Below are 5216 nucleotides of genomic sequence, written 5' to 3'. Positions count from 1 at the left end.
AGGGGCCAGGACATGGAATTAACTGAAGTGTCCTATGATAGTGATCGGCTAAAGAAACTGTTGTACATATATCCAATGGAATATTACTCAGCCATAAGAAGAGATAAAATACTGCCATTTGCAACACCATGCATGGACCTTAGTGAAATAAGCCAGATAGAAAAATTTGAAAATCACATGATATCACTTATATGTGGGATATAAACCTAAAAGCAACAAATGAACAGGACAAACAGAGACTCATAGACATGGACAATAGACTAGTGGTTACCAGAGGGTAGCGGGGAGGAGGGAAGGCGAGATGTAGATGGGTAAAGGGGGTCAAATATGTGGCGACACAAAGAAATCTAACTATGGGAGGTAAACACACAGTATAAATAAATATATGCCTTACCGTTAAATTGTACACCTGAAACTTACTGTATTTCATTAACCAATGTCACCATAAAATAAATTAAGTAATTTTTAAAAATAAATTTACAAAAAAGAAATAAAATCAATGAACAAGAGGTATACCTTACCAAAAAGATTGAAACTTTAAAAAAAGAACAAATAGAACTTCTGGAGCTGAAAACTCAATAAACGAAATGAAGAATAAAAAGCAAGCTTAGAATATACAGCTGACCAGACGGAGGAAAGAATTAGTGATATGGAAGGCAGAAATTTGGAAATGACAAAGATGGAAGAAGATGAGACTTGAGAGTAAAAAAATTTTTTTTTTTAATTTACAAAAATTATCTGACTCCAGCAGAAAGAGCAATATAAGAATAATGGGTATACTAGAAGGATAAAAGAGGGAGAAAGAAACAAGAGCCTATTCAAACAAATATTCAACAAGAACTCCCCGAACCTATGGAAAAAAACTGAATCCTTGAACCCAAGAAGCAAACAGAACACCTTATCTCAATCCAAAAAGGTCTTCTCCATGGCATATTATATTAAAACTGTCAAAAATTAATGACAAAGAAAGAATTCTCAAGGAAGCCAGCGAAAAAAAGAAAGTAACCTACAAAGGAAACCCCATTAGATTATCATTAGATTTATTGCAGAAACTCTACAAGCTAAAAGTGGAATTAAATATTCAAACTACTGAAAGAGAGAAAATACCAGCCAAGAATAACATATCCAGCAAAGTTCTCTTTCAGATGTGAAGGAGAAATAAATACCTTCAGACATACAGAAGCTGCATTACAGGAAATACTAAAGGGGGTTATTCTATGAAACAAAAAGACAGAAAGATACAAAACTATGAGTAAGGTGACTAATAGATAGACAGACAAGAAATTGCAACCTTTATTTAGAATAAGTATTGTAAACTTAAAAGTTACATAATTGTTAAAGGAGGTAAACGCATTTTAAAAAGAAAATAATAGCTACTGCAATGCAGATATGAGCTCACAGAATAAATAGGGATGATTTGTGACAACGAAAACAAAAAAGGGGAGAAGATAAAGTCTGAACTTGCAAAGTAGAATGGAGATTAAATGCACAAAGAAAAAAAAGGACTACTGTATATATGAAATTTCTTTTACATAAATATAAAACTGAGACATATGAGATAAAAAAAGACATAGAATACCACAAAACTAAATCATAGAATACCACAAAACTAAAATAAAACACAAAAACACAAAGGCAAAGAAACAATAGTGACACTGAGATACCAGAAGACAAAAGACAAAATGGCTATAGGAAAACCTCATATATTAATAATCACCTGAAGTATAAATGGACTGAACTCACCAATAAAAAGTCACAGAGTAGCAGATTGGATCAAAAAAACAAACATAACCATATGCTGCCTTTTAGAGACACATCTCAGTTATAAGGACTAATATAGACTCAAAATGAAAGGACAGAAAACAATACTTAAAGCAAATGGCATTCAGAGAAAAGTGGGTGTAATCATACTTATATCTGATGAAATAGACTTCAAGATTAAAAAGAAGGCAGTAAGAGACAAAGAGAGACACTTGATAAAGATAAAGGGGACAATTCATTTAGAAGACGTAACACTTATCAATATATATGTGCCTAATCAGGGAGCACCAAAATATATAAAGCCACTAGTAACAGAACTAAAGATAGAAACTGACAAAAATACAATTGTAGGAGGGGACCTAAATACCCCTCTGTCAGCTATGGATAGACCATTCTAACATAAAATCACTAAGGAAATATCAACCTTAAATGACACATTAAACCAACTGGATATAATCAACATTTATAGAGTTTTTCATCCCAAAACACAAGATTATACATTCTTCTCTAGTGCACATGGAACATCCTCAAAAAGAGACCACATGCTGTGACACAAAACTAGCCTCAACAAATTTAAGAAGATTGAAATCATATCAAGCATATTTTCTGACTACAATGCTTTACAACTGGAGATCAACTGCAAAAAGAAAGCAGTAAAAGCCACAAATACATGGAAATTAAACAACATGCAGCTAAAGAACAAGGTCAAAAAAAGAAATAAAATGAGAAATCAAAAGATACATAAAAATAAATGAGAATGAAAATATAACATCAAAACTTTTGAGATAAGGCAAAGCGGTAATAAGAGGATAGTTCATAATATTTCAGGCCTATCTCAAAAAACAAGAAAAATCCCAAATAAACAACCTAATATTACTTCTTAAAGAAAAAAAGAAAAAATCAAGCCCAAAATCAGCAGAAGTAAGGAAATAATAAAATTAGAGCAGAATTAAATGAAACTAAGAACAACAACAAAAAAAGTTTAAAAAATTAATGCAACAAAGAGCTGGTTCTTTGAAAAATATCAGTAAAATTGATGATCTCCTGGCTAGACTAAGAAAGAGTAAGACACAAATAAACAAAATCAGAATAAAAAAGAAGTCACGACAGATACCACAGAAATACAAAGAATCATGCAAAAATACTATAAAAGATTGTATGTCACCAATTTCAATAATCTAGAAGGAATGGGCTAGTTCTTAGAAATATACAACCTTCCTAGACTGAATCTTGAAGAACTAGAAAATATCAATAAAAAAACCAATACTAATTAAAACAATCATCAAAAACCTCCCAAAAAGTAAAAGTCCAGGACCAGATGGCTTCACTAGTAAATTCTACCAAATATTCAAAGATAATTTAATACCTGTCCTTCTCAAACTTCCAAAAAATTGAAGGGACAATACTTCCTAACTCATTTTACAAAGCCAACATTACCCTGATACCAAAATCTAGTAAGGATAACGCAATAAAAGAAATGTTCAGGCCAATATCTATGATGAATATGGATGCAAAAATCTTAAATGAAATACTAGCAAATCGAATACAACAATACATTAAAAAGATCATATATCACGATGAAGTGGAGCTTGTTTCAGGGTTGCAAGAATGGCTCAATATATGCAAATCGACTAATGTGATATACCACATTTGATCATATTGATAAATGCAGAAAAAGCATTTGATAAGATATACTATTTATTTATGAATAAAGCACATAATAAAATGTGTATAAAGAAAAGTACTTCAACATAATAAAAGTCATATACAACAAACTCTCAGCTAATGCCATACTTAGTGGTGAAAAACTGAAAGCTTTTCCTCTAAGATACGAAAGATACAAGGTTGCCTGCTCTCACCACTCTTATTCAATATAGTGTTAAAAAATCCTGGCTAGAGCAATCAGGCAAAAGAAAGAAATAAAAAGCATCCAAATTGAGAATGAAGGAGACAAATTGTCACTTTTTGCAAATAACATGATTTTCTAGATAGGAAAACGTAAGATTTCACAGACCAAAAAAAACTATTAAATATAATAAACAAATATAGTAAAGTTGCAGGATAAAAAATCAATGTACAGTCTATGACCATGCCACCCTGAACAAGCCCAATCCTGTTTGATCTCGGAAGCTAAGCAGGATCGTGCCTGGTTAGTACTTGGATGGGAGACCACCTAGAAAGACCAGGTGCTATAGGTTTAAAAAAATAAAAAATAAAGGATTATAAGCTGACAAGGTCCTTGCAATCTGTGAGGCCAACGAAGGGTTGCCTCGCCTAAAAAATAAAAATTTTTTTAAAAAATCAATGCACAAAAATTTATTGCATTCCCATACTCTAACAATAAAATTTCATAAAAGAAAATTTAAAAAACAATTTTCTTTGCAATCCCAAAACACAGAAAGAATAAAATACCTCAGGAAAAAACTTAATGAACAATACGAAGGACCTATACACTGAAAACTATAAGGCATTATTGAAAGAAATTGAAGAAGGCACAAAGAAATAGAAAGATATTCTGTGTTAATGGATTGGAAGAATCAACATAGTTAAAGTGGCCACATCACCCAAAGCAATATACAGATTTAAAGCAATCCCCTTAAAAATCCCAATGGCATTTCTAAAAAATACAACAAAACCCCATCAGATTTGTAAGGAATCACAAAAGGCCTGGAAGAACAAAAGCAATCTTGAGAATAAAGAACAAGGCTGAAGGTATAACACTGCTTGACTTCAAATTATACTGCAAAGTGACAATAATCAAAACATGGCATTGGCAGAAAAACAGACAAATAGGTTGATGTAACAGAATTAAGAGCTCAGAAAGCCACATATATAAGCAAATATCTTTTTGCAAAATATACAATGGAGAAAGAAAGCTTCTTCAATAAATGGTGCTGGGAAAACTGGCAAAATAAATGAAATCAGATTGCTGTCATCATACACCAAAATTGACTTAAAATGAATCAAGTCCTAAATATAAGATCTGAAATAATAAGCAGCATTTAAAAAACATAGGTACTAAATTCCTGCATCTTCTGTTTAGAGAGAATTTTATGAATTTAGCTTCAAAGGCAAGGGAAGCAGAAGCAAAAATTAATGAATGGGACTATATCAAACTAAAAATCTTCCGCACAGCAAAAAAAAAAAAAATCAACAAAATAAAGAGGCAACCAATTGAATTAGAGAAGATATTTGCAATCAATGCCTACAATAAAGGCCTAATGTCCAAAAGGTACAAAGAACCCATACAACTCAACAATAAAATAAAACAATCCAATTAAAAAATGAGCAGAGGACCTGAACAGACACTTCTCCCAAGAAGACAAACAAATGGCCAACAGACCTACGAAAAGATGCTCAACTTCATTACCTATTAAGAAATGTAAATCAAAACCAATTTGCAATTTTTGTACATTGATTTTTTTTTTAAATGAGATACACCTCATACCTGTTAG

At 31.7% G+C, this 5216-nt stretch overlaps 1 pseudogene; it reads left to right on the top strand.

Annotated features, from left to right (window-relative positions):
- Positions 1-3840: 3840 nt before the first annotated feature.
- Positions 3841-3959, top strand: LOC112472034 (annotated as a pseudogene).
- Positions 3960-5216: the final 1257 nt, after the last annotated feature.

Source organism: Pteropus alecto, unplaced genomic scaffold, assembly GCF_000325575.1.
Source record: "Pteropus alecto unplaced genomic scaffold, ASM32557v1 scaffold78, whole genome shotgun sequence".
Classification (NCBI taxonomy): domain Eukaryota; kingdom Metazoa; phylum Chordata; class Mammalia; order Chiroptera; family Pteropodidae; genus Pteropus; species Pteropus alecto.
This window is presented reverse-complemented; position numbering and strand designations above follow the sequence as displayed.